The sequence below is a fragment of the Sus scrofa genome, chromosome 10, assembly GCF_054392235.1.
Source record: "Sus scrofa isolate SSC_HxYL_T2T_F1_AM1 chromosome 10, Sscrofa_HxYL_maternal_Yorkshire_Landrace_v2.0, whole genome shotgun sequence".
Taxonomy (NCBI): domain Eukaryota; kingdom Metazoa; phylum Chordata; class Mammalia; order Artiodactyla; family Suidae; genus Sus; species Sus scrofa.
The window spans coordinates 63250681-63269833 of record NC_139392.1 but is presented as its reverse complement, the minus strand read 5'-3'; positions in this window follow the sequence as shown (position 1 = coordinate 63269833).

Below are 19153 nucleotides of genomic sequence, written 5' to 3'. Positions count from 1 at the left end.
AGAAGGAGCTCAGATAAATACGATACTTTTACAAAAACCAGATCAGTAAGGGCTGCCTCAGGAGGTGGTGAGGTACCTTAACCACATTCCAATGACCACTTGGAAAAAATTTTATGGGGTATTCTACAATTTCAAAAATGATGGGGTCATACACCTTTTAGAATCTCTTCCAGTTAGGATGCTTGTAATTTTATGAAAGATCCATCTCCTTCCAATAGTAATAACAAGTATTATCCACAACGTATATTCAAATAACATCTTTAAAAAGGTAAAACGAGTTACCCTAAATTATAATTTGAACTCAATTGTGAAAACTATTAAAAATATAACTTAACCCAAATTTGTATGCACTCTGATAATTAATGCATAATTCCTGGTAATGGGAAGAAAATAAAAGCTCTATTGATGTTGAAGTATATGTTACTGACTCCTCACTATTCCATGCCTTTTCTCATGCTCCTCAGAAAATAACCTTGAGTAGGTCCCTCCTTCTATGTGACAATATAGTGTAAGGAGCATAAGCTAATATAATAAGCCATAAAAACTGTTGCTTTTGCATGGGAAAGTTAAGAAAAATCTGAAACAGAGAGGAAGGTGCTGGCGAGATTGATTCTTATTCCTCTTCCCTCGTTGGAGCTGTAATGAAAAGTTGACAAAACTCTGCATGTTGTCACTGAGAAAAAAAAAAATGAGTAGGTATTCTTTATTTGCTTTCTTGAAGGATGAACAAGAAAACTGGCTGCCGGGGAGAAAAGAATGATAGGAGGAAATGAATGATGGAACTGAGGTTCTTTGATGAAAATAACAGTTTCCAAAGCCAGTGTCGAATTAGGAACCAGGAGGATATCTCTCTCAGATAATGGAGTTCTTCCTGCTCATGTAATAATGCATTATGGTGAGGACTCATAGTAGGAAATCAGGTTTTCAAACTGCAATCTCAGCTTAGTGCTATTTCTTCGTCCACAAATCTCTCAGGTTATAGAGTAGCTGAGAGAGCAGAAATGGTCTAGAGCCTTCAAATGGCATCTTTGAAGGAGAAAACAAAATTAAGACGAGAACATCAGAATGCATAGACACCCATGCAGTATAAAAATTAAACAGAGTTCCTGTAGCGGCTCAGTGGGTTAAGAGTCCAACATAGTGTCCATGAGGATGTGGGTTTGATCCCTGTCCTCGCCCAGTAGGTTAAGGATCTGGCATTGCCACAAGCTTCAGTCTAGGTCGCAGATGCCTCTTAGATCTGGTGTTGCTGTGGCTATGGCATAGGCCAACAGCTGCAGCTCTGGTTTGACTCCTAGTCTGGGAACTCCTATATACTGTGGTGAGTGCAGCCCTAGAAAAGACAAAGAGGGAAAAAAAAAAACAATGAAAAATAAAAGAAACAGCAAAATTCATACAACAAAACAAAAGGATAAAACTGTGCAATGACCAATGCTTTTGTACAGAAGAACTCAACTCACTACAGAGAAGAAATTTCCCCAATCACTTAATGATACAATGCAGTTTAATAAAATCCTAACATCTGTCAAATAGCAGTTTAAAGATAAGGAGACAACACAATTTTCTTATGTTTAAGACAGAATAGTGGCCTCTGAATGATGCCCATATCTTCATTTCTAGAACGTGAATCTGGGAGCTTACATGCCAAAAGATATTTTGTAGATAAGATTAAAGCTAAGGAGTTTGAGAAAGGGAAATTATCCTGGTTATTTGGGTGAGCACAATATAATCACACAGGTCTTCATAAAGGAAAGAGGGTGGCAGGAGTATCAGAGAGAGAGTGATAGGAAGATGCTATGCAACTGTCTTTGAAGATGGAGGAAGAGACTACAAGTGGAACAATGCAGGTGATCCTAAAAGTTGGAAAATGGAAGGAGACATCTTCCACTACTGCCTCTGAAGGAATGCAGCTTGCTGACCTAAACTTCTGTTTTACAGAAGTGCAAGAAAAGATGTTTGTGTGTTATCAAACCATAAGCTTGTGGTTATAGCAGAAATAGAAAACTCATGCAAATTACATGAAGCAAAAATTGCCCACCTTGAAAAACAAACTGGTGGACATGTAAAAATTGTTAAATATTTTAAAAATTCAAAGAAATGTATAGGCATTGCTGAAAAGTGGTTTGCTAAAAAGAAGGCAAGGTAAGCAATAATTTTAATCAATTGATATGATCAAAAAGCAAATGATCAAATAGATTTAAGACATAAATTAGGCAAGGAGAAGCCAACAAAGGGATAAGTGGTTTACCTGAAAGCTCTAAACAAATATATACAAAATTCTGAAAGAATAGCTCAATTCTCATTCAGATGTGAAAGGCTCAGGTAAATATTATCAAACATGGGCCATGAGCTCTTTCGCTAAATAATTAAGTTAAAGTGAAATTTATGGTTTTGCTTTTTTTTTTTTTTTTTTTAATTTTTAGTGCCACACTCGGGGCATATGGAAGTTCCCATTTGACCCCAGTCTAGGGGTCGAATCAGAGCTACAGCTTCTGGCCTACACCACAGCCACAGCAATGCAGGATCCAACCCACATCTGTGGCCTACACCACAGCTCATGGCAAGGGCAGGGATTCTTAACCCACTGAGCAAGGCCAGGGATTAAATCTGTGTCCTCATGGATGCTAGTCAGATTCATTTCTGCTGCGCCACTATGGGAACTCCATTATGGTTTACTTTTAGGAAGATAGAGATATACTTTGCCCATTCCTCTGTTAAGTACAAATAAAATCCCTTGTTATTGTATAAAACAAACTTAAGAAGACTTCGAAAGGTGGAGAGAACAAGGATCTGAAGAAGGACAGGGGGAGTTCTTAGGATTTTCTTTTTGCTTCAAATATCTCAGATTTGGAGCTGAAGGAGGTAACAATTTAGAAATGCCAACAAATGCATACAAAAAAGCTCCAACAAGTACTCGCTCTCACTAGCAAATGGATTAAGAACAGGGCAGCCTAGCATGACAAAAAACTTTTAAGCAAGTACTTAACTCGAGCCAAACATCACAAAAAAGACCATGACCCCATTCCCACACTCTCCACCAGCCAAGACCAAGTGTGAAGCCCAGACTCTCACCATTGTCATGCTTGAACTAGGCACTTTGAGCTCCCAAACACAACAGTTGGTGACGGAGAAAGGCAAGTAAGAGCCAGGATTATGTCCCTGTCAACAGGAAATAGCACCCCTCTTTACCCACAGTAACTGCAAAAGCCTGTGGTGGGCCTGGAACTCAAGTGAAAGATGAGTCTTATTTAAGATGTTCAGAGAAATGAAGTGTCATCTACAGACATAATATCCAGCAAAGCTAATTTTCAGGTATCAGGGCCACAGACAAACTATCATGAACACACAAGAACTTAGGTCACATTTTTTTTTTTTTCATTAGCTCTTCCCTGTTGGATTTAATAGAGAATGCCCTTAAGACAATTGAAATAACTTTTTTAAAAATCATCGATATGAGGACTGGAAGTGGCCCTTCAAAGTACATTTGCCCATGGAATCAAATGTAATGATTTAATGATAATAAAAGAGACAGACTAGGATGTGATGCCAATAGTAAGGTAGCAAAGTTGATGTCTGGTTTCCTGGGAGGAAAAAAAAAAACAAAACCTGATTTGTGTTTGCTGATTTCTGTGATATAAACTGTCTCATAGCCAATTTCAAGTTACCAACTTAAAGAGGCTCCTCCTGGTAAAAGACAGGGCAATGAAACATCTGTAGATATAACAACTGCAATAACCGAGGCACATCAAATGTGTTTAAACCCATGAGTTCATTATGATAATTAAAAAGAAACACACCTCTATTTAATTTATTTAATTGTTCACCATCAAAAGATATTATATGGAATTATATCACTTTGAAAACTTGTCCAGAACAAAATAGAAGCATTTATTTTGCATTTCTTATAAAATCAGTGCCTCAGGGAAACAAAATAGTAGAAGAGAGTTGGTATTTGCAAAAATATCCCAGCTTATACATGAAAAAGAAATAATTTGATTAAAATATAAACATTTCCAAATCCAAATGAAATAGAGATCTGAACACCAAACATTAACCAGTGCTGACATCACCAAAAGACACAGTGTTGGTGTTAGCTACATCCTAAAGGAAGTACAAAGTGCCTCCTGTGAAATAGTACTGAAAATATGAGGTCGAATTTATCATAAATACAGGAAAGAGATGAATCTGTTAAATGATGCCAATAAAATGCAAGCAGTATATTCAGACTATAGGAAACCTGTAGGACAAAGCAAATTAAGTAAATAAACAAAACTCTTGTTTCTGAAAAATAAATTATAAGATGACTACATTGCAAGAAGACAAGAGCAAAGCGGCTAATCAAAATGTACAACTCTTGCTTGGATCTCAGTTTGATCCAATATACTATATAAAATAAAAAAAAGCAATCTTAGGATGGTCAATAACATGTGTATATTGCCTACATATTTGGTGACATTAGAATTTTGTCTGTGTGTATCAGAGGAGAGAGTGATAAAGATGCTTCTTCATAAAACATCATCATGTTTTTAAAAGTAGCTGTTGTGTTTTACCCATGATAGAGTCAGGCTATTCTGGATGGCTGTTCTCTCACTCTCTGCATATGCCCTGCTCAACCAAGCCCTGCTTCACTCACATGACTATCCAATTCTTTTATTTATGAAGCTAATCAGTAACTACCTCCATGCTTTCCCCCACCCCAGCCACTAGTTTCCCTGGTTACTGATCATCTTTCTTCTCCTAGGGGTAGTGAAGATTGCTGCAATGACCTGCCTTCTCTTGGCCATGCACAATGGGGATGGCACTCCAGGACCCTTTGCTTCAGACTGTAAAATTCCCTGTCCAGTACATCATTAAATGAATCTTATCTGTGGCTTTTTCTGGGCTCTTTCTTTCATCTTGAAGCTGGGCAACTACAGGCCTTGCAGGGGTGCAGCTCAAAAACATATGTATTAAAATGTTTATAGATGAAATAATGTATGTGATTTGTTTCAAAATAATTGGATGGTGAGTGAACTTATGAAGGTATGCAGAAAATTAGATTGGTCATGCTTTGATAATTGTTGAAACTAGGCAATGGGTACAAGGAGATTCAAAATATGTTTTTTTTTAGGTTAGGTTTGAAATAGTCTTTAATAAATATTTGAAAAGATGAACTTATGCCTATAACATGTAGAATTGTAAAACAGAAAGTTTGAGAAGGTATTGTTTATATCAAATAATTCTGAAGAAAATTGAAGAGATACGTTTTGTTGGCCTAAAACTGCTTGTATGACCTCCCAAGTTTCTCTGTACTCTTGGCTGTACTTCATTGCTCTTGAAAACAACATTATATTTGTCTAAGACTCTACAATGCTTTTAAAGATTTTAGTGCCAAGGAACATTATATTATGGTGACTTTATTTTACGTGTGTCTTTGTTTTCAGTGTATCACTGCATGAGTGATAACTGCACTTAAAACTACTCTTTTTATAGTGTCTGGTCTCATATCTAGGTCTTTAATCCATCTTGAGTTTATTTTTGTGTGTGGTGTTAGGGAGTGTTCTAATTTCATTCTTTTGAAATACTGGCTGTCCAGTATTCCCAGAACCACCTTTTGAACAGACTGTCTTTTCTCAATTGTATATTCTTGCCTCCTTTGTAATAGATTAGTTGGCTATAGGTGCGTAGGTTGAATTCTGGGCTTTCTATCCTGTTCCACTGATCTATATTTCTGTCTTTGTGCCAGTATCATATGGTTTTGATGATTGTTGCTTTGTGGTGTAGTCTGAAGTCAGGGACCCTGATTCCTCCAGCTCATTTTTCTTTTTTAGGATGTCTTTGGCTATTCTGGGTCTTTTGTGCTTCCAAACAAACTTTAAACTATTTTGTTTGAGTCCTGTGAAAATGTCCTTGGTAATTTGATAGGGATTGAATTGAATCTGTGGACTGCCTTGGGTAGTATAGTCATTTTGATAATATAGATTCTTGCAATCCAAGAGCATGGTATGTCTTTCCATCTGTTTGTGTCATCTTTGAGTTCTTTCATCAGAGTCTTATAGTTTTCAGAGTACAGGTCTTTTGTCTCTTTAGGTAGGTTTACTGACTAGGTATTTTAATCTTTTGAATGTGATGGTAAACAGGACTGCTTCCCTAATTTCTCTTTCTGATCTTTCATTGTTAGTGTACAGAAAAGTCGCCAATTTCTATGTATTAATTTTCTATCCAGCGACTTTGACAAATTCATGGATGAGCTCTAACAGTTTTCTGGTAGAGTCTTTAGAATTCTTTAGGTATAGTATCATGTCATCTGCAAATAGTGATAGCTTTACCTCTTCCTTTCCAATTTGGATTCCTTTTATTTCTTTTACTTCTCTGATTGCCGTGGCTAGGACTTCCAGAACTATGTTGAAGAGTAGTGGTGAGAATGGACATCCTTGTTTTTGTTCCTGATCTCAGCAGGAATTCTTTCAGCTTTTCACCATTGAGAATGACATTAGCTGTGGGTTTGTCATATCTGGCCTTTATCATGTTGAGGTAGGTCCGCTCTATGCCCACTTTCTGAAGGGTTTTTATCAGAAATGGGTGTTGGATTTTGTCAAAGGCTTTTTCCACGTCTATTGAGAGGACCATATGGTTTTTATTCTTCAGTTTGTTAATGTGGTGTATCACACTGATGGATTTGCAGATATTGAAGAACGCTTGCATCCCTGGGATAAATCCCACTTGATCATGATGTACAATCCTTTTAATATATTGTGGAGGCACTTTGCTAGTATTTTGTTGAGGATTTTTGCATCTGTGTTCATCACTAAAATTGGTCTGTAATTTTCTTTCTTTGCCTGGTTTTGATATCAGGGTGATGGTAGCCTCATAGAATGAATTTAGGAGTATCACTTCCGCTGCAATTTTTTGGAATAGTTTTAGAGGGATAGGTGTTAGCTCTTTTATAAATGTTTGATAGAGAATGGGAGAAAATAGTTTCAAATGATGCAACCGACAAGGGCTTAATCTCTAGAATGTATAAACAACTTATACAACCCAACAGCAAAAAAGCCAATCAATCAATGGAAAAATAGGCAAAAGGCCTGAATAGACATTTCTCCAAAGAAGATGTACAGATGGCCAGCAAACACATGAAAAAATGCTCAACATCGCTGATTATAAGAGAAATGCAAATCAAAACTACCATGAGAAACCACCTCACACCAGTCACAATGGCCATCATTAATATATCCATAAATAACAAGTGCTGGAGAGGCTGTGGAGAAAAGGGAACCCTCCTGCACTGTTGGTGGGAATGTAAACTGGTTTAGCCACTATGGAGAACAGTTTGGAGATACCTTAGAAATCTATACATAGAACTTCCATATGACCCCGCAATCCCACTCTTGGGCATCTATCCGGGCAAAACTCTACTTAAAAGAGACACATGCACCCGCATGTTCATTGCAGCACTATTCACAATAGCTAGGACATGGAAACAACCCAAATGTCCATTGACAGATGATTGGATTTGGAAGAGGTGGTATATATACATGATGGAATACTACTCAGCCATAAAAAAGAATGACATAATGCCATTTGCAGCAACATGGATGGAACTAGAGAATCTCATCCTGAGTGAAATGAGCCAGAAAGACAAAGACAAATACCATATGATATCACTTATAACTGGAATCTAATACCCAGCACAAATGAACATCTCCTCAGAAAAGAAAATCATGGACTTGGAGAAAAGACTTGAGGCTGCCTGTTGGGAGGGGGAGGGAGTGAGAGGGATCAGGAGCTTGGGCTTATCAGACACAACTTAGAATAGATTTACAAGGAGATCCTGCTGAGTAGCATTGAGAACTATGTCTAGATACTCATGTTGCAACAGAAGAAAGGGTGGGGGAAAAATGTAATTGTAATGTATACATGTAAGGATAACTTGATCCCCTTGCTGTACAATGGGAAAATAAAATAAAATAAAATAAAATAAAATATACATAGAAAAAAAATAAATGTTTGATAGAAATCGCCTGTGAAGCCATCTTGTCCTGGACTTTTGTTTGTTGGAAATTTTTAAATCACAATTTCAATTTAAGTTCTTGCGATTGGTCCATTCGTCTTTTCTATTTCATCTTGGTTTAGTCTTGAAAGATTGTACCTTTCTAAGAATTTGTCCATTTCCTCTAGGTTTTCCATTTTATTGGCATATAATTGCATATAGTAGTCTCTTATGATCCTTTGTATTTCTTTGATGTCCATTGTTACTTCTCCTTTTTCGTGACTAATTTTATTGATTTGGGTCTTCATTCTTATTTTCTTGATAAGTCTGGCTAAGGGTTTATCAATTTTGTTGATCTTTTCAAAGAACCAGCTTTTCGTTTCATTGATCTTTTCTGTGGTTTTCTTTGTTTTAATTTCATTGATTGCTGCTCTGATCTTTATGATTTCTTTCCTTCTACTAACTTTAGGTGTTGTCTGTTCTCTATCTGCTTTAGATGTAAAGTTAGCTTGTTTATTTAAGCTTTTCCTCGTTTCCAGAGGTGAGCTTGTGTTGCTATAAACTTTCCTCTTAGAACGGCTTCTGCTGCATACCATACATTTTGGAGTGCCGTATCTTTGTTGTCAATTGCTTCTAAACCTCTTAGAGGAAAACATAGGCCAAACACTTTCTGACATAAACAACAGCAACATCTTCTCAGATCCACCTCTTAGAGTAATGACAGTAAAAACAAAAATAAACAAATGGGACCTAATTAAAATTAAAAGTTTCTGCACAGCAAAGGAAACCCTAAACAAAATGAAAAGACAATCCACAGAGTGGGAGAAAATATTTGCGAATGAATCAACTGACATGGGATTAATCTCCAAAATTTATAAACACCTACCACTCAATACCAAAAAAACAAACAACCCCATTGAAAAATGGGCAGAAGATCTAAACAGGAAATTCTACAAAGAAGACATACAGATGGCCAAAAAACACATGAAAAGATGTTCAACATCACTCATGATTAGAGAAATGCAAATCAAAACCACTATGAGGTACCACCTTACACCAGCCAGAATGGCCATCACAAAAAGTCTACAAACAATAAGTGCTGGAGAGGGAGTGGAGAAAAAGGAACCCTATAACACTGTTGGTGGGATTGTAAATTGATGCAACCACTGTGTAAAACAGTATGGTGACTCCTCAGAAAACTAAAAATAGAACTACCATTTGATCCAGCAATCCCACTCCTGGGCATCTACCCAGAGAAAACCATGACTCAAAAAGACACATGTACTCCACTGTTCATTGGAGCACTACATACAATAGCCAAGACATGGAAACAACCTAAATATCCATTGAGAGACTAGTGGATCAAGAAGATGTGGCTCATATACACAATGGAATATTACTCAGCCATTAAAAGGAATGAAATACTGACATTTTAATCAACATGGATGGACCTAGAAATTATCATGCTAAGTGAAGTCAGTCAGACAATGAGACATCGACATCAAATGCTTTCACTGACATGTGGAATCTGAAAAAAAAAAAAAGACAGAATGCACATCTTTGCAGAACAGATACTGTCTCATAGGCTTTGAAAAAACTTATGGTTTTCAAAGGAGACAGTTCAGGAGATTGTGGGATGCACTAGGGTTATGGGATGGAAATCATAAAAAATTGGGTTGTGATGATCATTGTACAACTATAAATGTAATAAATTCATTGAGTAATTTAATAAAAATTAAAAAACTACTCCTTTTTAAATCACTCGTGCATATATTAACCCCAAGCTGCCCATCTATCCCAATCCCTCCCCCTCCCCATTGGCAACCACAAGTCTGTTCTTCAAGTCCATGATTTTCTTTTCTGTGCAAAGGTTCATTTAGGCCATATATTTGACTTCAGATATGTGATATCATATGGTATTTGTCTTTCTCATTCTAACTTACTTCAGTCAATATGAGAGTCTCAGGTTCTATCCATGTTGCTGCAAATGTCATTATTTTATTCTTTTCTATGGCTGAGTAGTATTCAGTTGTGTTTATATTCCATATCTTCCTAATCCAATCATTTGCTGATGAACATTTTGGTTGTTTCCATGTCTTGGTTATTGCGAATAGTGCTGCAATGAACATGCAGGAGCATGTGTCTTTTTCATGGAATGTTTTGTCCAGATATATGCCCAAGAGTGGGATTGCTCGGTCATATGTAGACTTTTCTAAGGTACCTCCATACTGCTCTTCATAGTGGTTGTACCAGCTTACATTCCCACCAACAGTGCAGGAGGGTTCCCTTTTCTCCACACCCCCTCCAGCATCTGTTATCTGTGGACTTATTAATGATGGCCATTGTGACTGGTATGAGGTGGTATCTCCTGATAGTTTTGATTTGCTTTTCTCTAATAATCAGGAATGTTGAGAATTTTTTCATGTGCTTGTTGGCAATCTGTGTATATTCCTTGGAGAAATGTCTGTTAAGGTCTTTTGCCCATTTTTCCATTGTGTTGTTGGCTTTTTTGCTGTTGAGTTGTGTAAGTTTCTTGTATATTTTAGAGATTAAGCCCTTGTCAGTTGTATCATTTGAAACTATTTTATCTCATTCTGTAAGCTGTCTTTTTTTTTATGGGTTCCTTTGTTTTACAAAACCTTGTCAGTTTGATTAGGTCCCATTGGTTTATTGTTGCTTTTATTTCTGTTGCTTTGGAAGACTGACCTGAGAAAGCATTTGGAAGGCTGATGTCAGAGAATGTTTTGCCTATGTTCTCTTCCAGGAGTTTGATAGTGTCTTGTCTTATATTTAAGTCTTTCAGCCATTTTGAGTTTATTTTCATGCATGGTGTGAGTGTGTGTTCTAGTTTCATTGATTTGCATGTATCTGTCCAGGTTTCCCAGCAATTCTTGCTGAATAAATATTCTTTTTCCTATTTTATGTTCTTGCGTCATTTGTCAAAGATTAATTGACCATAGGTTTCTGGGTTTATTTCTGGGTTCTCTATTCTGTTCCATTGGTCTGTCTGTTTGTTTTGTACCAGGACCACACTGCCTTAATGAATGTGGCTTTATAATACTGCCTGAAGTCTGGGAGAGTTATGCCTCCTACTTGGTTTTTGTTCCTCAAAATTGCTTTGGCAATTCTGGGTATTTTGAGGTTCCATATAAATTTTTGGGTTGTTTGTTCTAGTTCTGTGAAAAATGTCCTGGGTAGTTTGACAGGGATTGCATAGAATTTGTAGATTGCTTTGAGTAGTATGGCCATTTTTACAACATTAATTTTTTCAGTGCAGGAACATGGAATTTTTTTCCCATTTCTTTACATCTTCTTTGATTTTCTTGACTAATGTTTTATAGTTCTCAGCATATAAGTCTTTCACCTCCTTGGTCAGGTTTATTCCCAGGTATTTGATTTTTTGGGGGGTGTAGTTTTAAAAGGTATTCTATTTTTGTATTCCTTTTCTAAAATTTCATTGTTAGTATACCGAAATATGACTGATTTCTGAGTGTTAATCTTATATCCTACTACTTTGCTGAGTTTGTTGATCAGTTCAAGTAGTTTTTGGGTTGAGTTTGGGGTTTTGTATGTATAGTATCATGTCATCTGCATACAGTGACCCTTTTACCTCTTCTCTTCCACTTGCGATGCCTTTTATTTCTTTTGTTTGTTTGATTGGTGTGGCTAGGACATCCAATACTATGTTGAATAACAGTGATGAGAGTGGGCATCTTTGTCTTGTTCCAGATTTTAGTGGGAAGGCTTTTAGCTTTTCTCCATTGAGTATATTATTTGCTGTGGGTTTGTCATAAGTGGCTTTGATTATGTTAAGGTATGTTCCCTCTATACCCACTTTGGTAAGGGTTTTGATCATGAATGGATGTTGGACCTTGTCAAATGCTTTTTCTGCATCTATTAAGATGATAATGTGGCTTTTGACTTTTATTTTGTTAATGTTGTGTGTGACATTGATTGATTTGCATATGCTGAGCCATCCTTGTGAACCTGGGATGAATCCCACCCAGTCGTGGTTTATGATCTCTTTTTATATGTTGTTGGATTTGTTTGGCTGAAATTTTGTTGAGAATTTTTGCGTCTATAGTCATCAAAGATAATGGCTGATAGTTTTCTTTTTTGGTGGTATCTTTGGTTTTAGAATTAGGGTGATGGTGGCATCATAGAATGTCTTTGGGAGTGTTCCTTCTTCTTCAATCTTTTGAAAAATCATACAGTGTGATGAAGGAAAGTAGGAAAGTATAGATTCTTTTTTTATTTTTATGATGTGTTTGAGCCTATATGACTATCAGGCTAAAGCAAGCAGATATAAGAAGGGGTTAACATACTTAACAAACAGGGAAACCACAAATCAAAACTGAACATTACATTCACAAAAACTTTAAAGAAAAGTACTAAAGCATAAAAAAATGGAAACCATCCAACCAAAAAAAGAAAAGAAGAAAAGAGAAACAAGAATCAAACTGAGAACTATTAGAACTGGTAAATGAATCCAGTAATATTGCATGATACAAAATCAACATACAAAATCAGTTGTGTCTCAACACTAAGAACAAACTATCAGAAAGAGAAATGAAGACAATAATCCCATTTGCAATAGCATCAAAAGGCTAATATACTTAGGAATAAATCTAACCAAGAAGGCGAAAAATCTTTACACTGAAGTCTATAAGATATTTAGGAAAGTTGAAAAAACACTAATAAATGGAAAGATATTCCATTAACATGCGTTATTAGAATTGATATTGTTAAAATATCCTTGCTAATCCAGTCTACAGATTTAATGTGAAATGTCAAAATTTCAATGACATTTTTTTCACAGAAATAGAACAGACAATACCAAAATGTGTATTGAACCACAAAGACTTCAAAAAGCAAAGATGTCTTGAGAAAAAGGAACAAAGTAGATATCTTTACACTTCTCAATTTCAAACATTAGAAAACTATAGTAATCAAAACAGTATGGCACTGGAATAAAATAGACACATAGATCAGGGAACACAACAGAGAACCCAGAAATAAACCCATGCATATATGGACAATTAAGTTTGTCAAAGGTCTAAAAATATAAAATGGGGAAAGGCTATGATCTTAATATGTTAGGAAAATTGAATAAGTGGAAAGGAATTAAACTGGATATCTATCTAACGCTATATGCAAAAATCAAGTCAAAGTAAATTAAGTACTTGAATATAAGACCTGAAACCATAAGAAACATATAAAGGAAATCATTGGGGGTAAGTACATGACGTTGGTCTTAGCAGTAATTTGCTGGGTTTGACACCAAATGCAAAGACAACATGGGCAAAAATTTGACAAATGGGATGACATGAAACTATTTTTTCTGCACAGCAAAGGAAACAATTAACAAAATGTAAAGTAACCAGTGGAATGTGAGAAAATACTTGCAAACCACATATCTAATTGAGATTAATATTCAAAATACACAAGGAGCTTATACAGGAAAAAAAAAAGATTAAAAAATGCGCAAAGAATTGTGTAAACATTTTCTAAAGAAGGCGTACAAATGGCCAACTAATATATGAAAAGGTACTCAATATCACTAATTATCAGGGAATAAAAATCAAAACCAGAACCCAAACAAATGAAAATCTCATACCTGCTAGGCTGTCTCTTATTAAAAAGACAGGATAGGAAGATACTGTGTGATTCACTGGGTTAAGAATCTGGCTTTACGGCAGCTGTGCCATGGGGTGCAGCTATGGCAAAGGTGTGATCCCTGGCCTGGGAAATTCCACATGCTGCAAGCTTGACCAAAACAAAAAGACAAGAGGTAACAAATGCTGGTAAAGATGTGGAAAATATTATTTCTTGTATACTGTTGTTGGGAATATAAGTTGATGTAGCCTTCATGGAAAATACTTCAGGAGGTTCCTCAAGAAATTAAAAACAGATCTATGGTATGATGCAACAATCCAACTTTTGGGTATATATCTAAGGGAAATATAATTGTTATCTTAAAAAGATATCTTTACTGCTGCATTATTCACAGTAGCCAAGGTATGGAAACAACCTATATGTTCATAATGGGTGACTAGATAAAGAAAATTGGACAGTGGAATATAATCCAGGCTTAAAAAAGGAAATGCTGCTATTTGTGATAAAATGGATGAAAATGGAGGACATTATGCTAAGTGATATGTTAAACAGAAAAATATAAATACTTCATGGTATCACTTATATTTGATATATTTAAAAAAAGTCAAACTCATAGAAACAGAGCAGAATGGTGATTGTTAGGGAGGATGCTGTGGGGAAAATGGATTGAGGTTGGCAAGAGTACATATTTTTTAGTTATAAATGAATAAATCTGAGAAGCTAATGTATACCACAGTGACTATAGTTGGCATTACTGTATTGTATAACTAAAATTTGTCAAGAGAATTGAACTTGTGTTCTCACCCCCCAAAAAAAAGTGAATATGTGAGGTTATGTGTCTTATTTAGCTCAACTTTGGGAATCTTGTCATAATGCAAACATATATCATAACTTTTTATACTTAAATATATTATTATACACTTATTTTACAGTTATACCTTTAATTATACCTCAATAAAGCTTAAAAACTTTTTTCTTACCTGAAAGTCATGAGGATAGTCTCCTGTATTTTCTTCTAAATGTTTGTAAAGATTGCTTATTACATTTTAGTTTTTAAATATACAGCAATTGTTTGGTTACATTGTCAAGTTTCCATACTAAATTTTGTTGTTTTATTTAGCTCCACTGTTACTCTATCTCACTGTCTTATTTAAAATGGCTTGAAAATAGTAGTTCCCTTGTGCCTCATGGGGTTTAGAACCCTACGTCTCCATGAGGATGTGAGTTTGAACCCTACATCTCCATGCGGATGCGAGTTCCATCTGTGAGGATGCTTTGCTCAGTGGGTTAAGGATCTAGCATTGCCTCAAGCTGTTGTGTAGGTCACAGATGTGGCTCAGATCCGCTGTTGCTATGGCTGTGATGTAGGCTTCCAATGCAGCTTCGATTCAACCATCAGCCTGGGAACTTCCACATGCCAAAGGTGTATCTGTAAAAAGGAATATATAATACAACTTTTTACCTCATAGAAAAGTGCCCAGGAGTTCTCAGTGTGGCACAATGAATTAAGGATTTGGTGTTGCTGCAGCTGAAGGATAAATTGCAGTTGCAGCTGGGATTCCATCCATGGCCTGGGAACTTCCATATGCTGATGGTACAGCCAAAAAAAAAAAAAAAAAAAAAAAAAAAAAGAAAAAAAAAAGGGAAAGAAAAAGAAAGAAGAAAAGTATCTAGTATTTTCTTATTTTTCTGAGATGTTGTGGTATTCTAACTCTTTCTGGCTATTATTATTTCATATGAAAATTGAAATGGAACAAAAAAAACGTGCAAACAAGTCTAAATCAAATATATGGTGGCATTTTGATTAGAATTTTATTGCGTTTATAGAACAATATAGAGAGTACTGGTATCTAAAAATATATTAACATTTCTGTGAACATAACACATTTTCCATTTATTGGTTTTCAAATGTCCTTCAGTATAGTTCTAAATTTTTCACACATTTTATGCATTTTTTAACTTTATTTATTCCTGGGTACTTATAACTTTGTTGTACCTATACATAGCTGCCTGCATTTTAATTACATGTACTACATATTCATTGCTGGTGGATAGCAGTGCAACAATTTTAAAATATTTTTTAAAAATAAAAAATGAATTATCTTGTGAGTCTAATTTTCATCTGTAGATCCTTTCCAATATTCTATATAGGTACTAATTTTCCTCTGAAAATACTGATTTTTATTTCCTTAATTCTAGTTTGTGTACTATTCATTTTCTTTCCTAGCCAGGACTTTCAACACAATGTTTAAAAGTAGCAGTAAAAGCAAATGTCTTTGTCTTACTTATGTCCTTAAAGGGAATACTAACTTTTCACATTAAATATGATGATTGCTATGGGATTTATATCAATTCCCTTTTTCAGATTAAAGTATTTCCTTTCATTGCTAGTTTTCTAGGAATGATGCCTATAGATATAAAAATAGAGGGATATATATATTTCTGGCATCCACTGGGATAATTTTATGATACATATTGTTTTATAATATCGTGTTTAGAGTTTTTTACATCTGCGGTCATAAGTGTATATTTTACAGATATATTGGATTTTTTCCTTCTTATCTTTCTCCATCTACTTCTGCTTTTGTAAAGGCTAGGATAGCAGCATCATAAAATATATTAGAGTATTTTTCCTTCCTTTTCTACGTTATAGAAAATTTTGTGTAAGCTTAGATTTATCTGTTCCTCGAACACTATCTGCTTTTAGCATTTTGTTTATAAGAAGATTTTAATTACTTCAATTATTTTTGTGGTTAAAACATTCAGCTTATCTATTACATCATAATACATGGCATTCTTATTTTAAATGTGAGCTAAATTCCAGAGCCAATGTTCAACTCATATTCACAGTATCAATGTTCTTTTCTTGTTGTTGTTGATAATGAAGTTTCTGCATTTCATATTGCTTCCCATTTAGCTTGTTAATGGAGTGTGCTAATTATAGTGTATGCCTCTCCATATATATATTTCTTTTTGTGGTCTGTCCCTTGAGATATCATGTAATCAAAATTCATGTTAGATTGCATGAAACACTTCATAGAAGAGCATAATTAAAATAAAAACATATTTACCAGAAAACCTGTGAAATCAGTGAGTAGGCTGCTCATTTTGCTGCTGATGAAATTAAGGTTCATGATGTTAAGAAAAACTCATGTTTAAGATAAATATTAGAGAGGTTAGAGTATTTAACTGTGAGTTGGAAAAATCTATAAATTGAAGCAACAGAAGGGAAAAACTGACTTGTTAACATCTATCAGGAGATAACCTGGAAGATATAGCATACTACAGCAGATTTTACTGATGCTCGTTCCATATGGACCAAACCTGGATTTCTGACTGCTAGTATCAGCTTTTTTTTCCCTGGAGACTTTGGTCATTGGAACCCTCTTAGCCCACCTAGAAGACCGGCAGCATCAAGAGATTAATGCCTCCGCTCCTTCCTGGGATCTTCAACTGATGGGGGTGGGTATTTCATTCACCCAATTCTCTCCTCTCTGATGGTGTAGCTAAAGGGAATGCCATACGTATAGTGAATGAATATGTATGTAGTAAATGTTGTATGGTGACTAAAGCAAATATTGTATAGTGGTTGGTGGAGGTCACTAAGAGCATGTGACAACAGGCTGCCCCGTGAGTTGGACCTGGACATTTGGATGTTCCTCACTCCCTCTCCTGTCCTTGGAAATTACATTTTTGCCTGCCCTTCCCACAATGAACCATTTCCAAGAACACAGCTTTGAGAGAGCCCTGTTTTGTTGAGACCATCTGCACAGTGTATGTGACTGGACCCTGTTAAGGTCTCTATATAAACATTTAAGATTCTGACAGGTGGATGAGGAGATCTTCTTGTTTTGTGGCTGCCCAAAACAAGCCTCCCATATGAGTTTCCTTGCTTATTGAACATGCCACCTACCAATCTGGAGTGGTCTGCCTCTTCATTTGGTCCCTCTTTGCCATCTGTGTGTAGAGCCAGTTTGCAAACCAGCACCAGTGGGATTAAGCTATTGTTTTCCTAAGCGGTAACTTGATTTATGTATATGCTTTTTTTTTTTTTTTTTTTTTTGGCTATCTTCCCTTCCCTGTGTAATTTCCCAAATCTCCTGCCTGCATTTCCTGGACTTGAATAAACTAATTACACCTGACTACATTTCTCAGGGTCAGCTTATTTGGAACTCCCCACAGAGGCAGAAGTTTTTGTAGTAGGCAGATCCTAAGAATACTTTTCTGTAATTGGACAAATGACTGGCCAGGTGACCATAGTAATTTGATGGCTGGTGCTCAGTGATTACACTATCAGAAGTGTTTTTTCATTTCATTACTAAGAATTTCCTCCAGAGTGAATTGAAATGGCATGCAAGTATAAGAGGATATACAGATTGATGCCATATTTATAGCACTTGAAAAATTAATTATAAGACCTGTGGAGCTGGGTGGTTTGGGTCTAGGGTCATTAGTTGCAAAGGCATAAAATATGACACTCATGTCATCCAACTGTCAACTCTGGATATGATGAGAAGGCCAGAAATCCGCTGGTACCACTGGAAGATACCCTTATCTCCTGCAGCCAAGGAAAAAAGACAAAAGTAGTAGTTGATGGCAGACATTAACTCATCAGATCTTTGGGTATTTGGCCACTCTCCTTAGTGTTTCTATGTTAATTTTTCTTCCCAACTTTTGGTAAAAGAAAGAACATTGTGTTTAAACAGTTATTTGGAGTACCATGTAAAAGCCTTGTGTTATAACTCATCACTACGTCTCTTGCAGTAACTAACTCTTTAGAAGCCTTTTTATCTGATGTAATCTAGACCTTAAACGACTGGTTCATCAAAACTCTGTGAAAGCAGAAAATCAGTAAAATAAGAAATAAACACATCTTACCTATGTCAACTTAAATATATGTGAATACATCATCAAATATGAATATATCTGGGGGTCATCACCCATTGTTAGAGGATGGCTCCATTAATATTTTATCAATTTACATAAGCTTCAGCTTAATAAAGTAAGATGCCACTACCTGAACTGAGCTTACCTACTTACCTACTTTCAGCGTTATCTGTACTGCCAATTTTACTGGCCGGTTGCTTAAATAAAGTCAATGAAAAGATCTGTTGTTTTATAGATGAATTCCATGGGCTTCTGAAAAGGATTATCTCATACAGTTACAATATACTAATCAAGAAAATGTGTTGGAGTGACAGAGTTCCTAAAGACACCAAAATGTAAAAATACTATAGATAAAATTTTTGTCAACAAAGGCATCTCCGGACATAGAAAGAACGATAAAAACTTAGGTTCCCTTAAGGATTTTCCTCTTTCCCTTCTTTCTCCTTTTTACTTCCATAATTCCGATTTAAATTCTTGCCAATTCTTCCTGGGAAATTTTTGGAGAGGTGCGTTATTGTGCTTTTGATAAAGGTCTTTTTGTTGCTCTATAGTTTTGAGACCATAGGGGCAAATTCTTAATTTATCTCTACAATGGACATTATAATATTTCTTAAATATTAGAATTATTATAAGACCTGTTAAATGAGATTATATATGTACATGGGAAAACGTAGTGCTGGG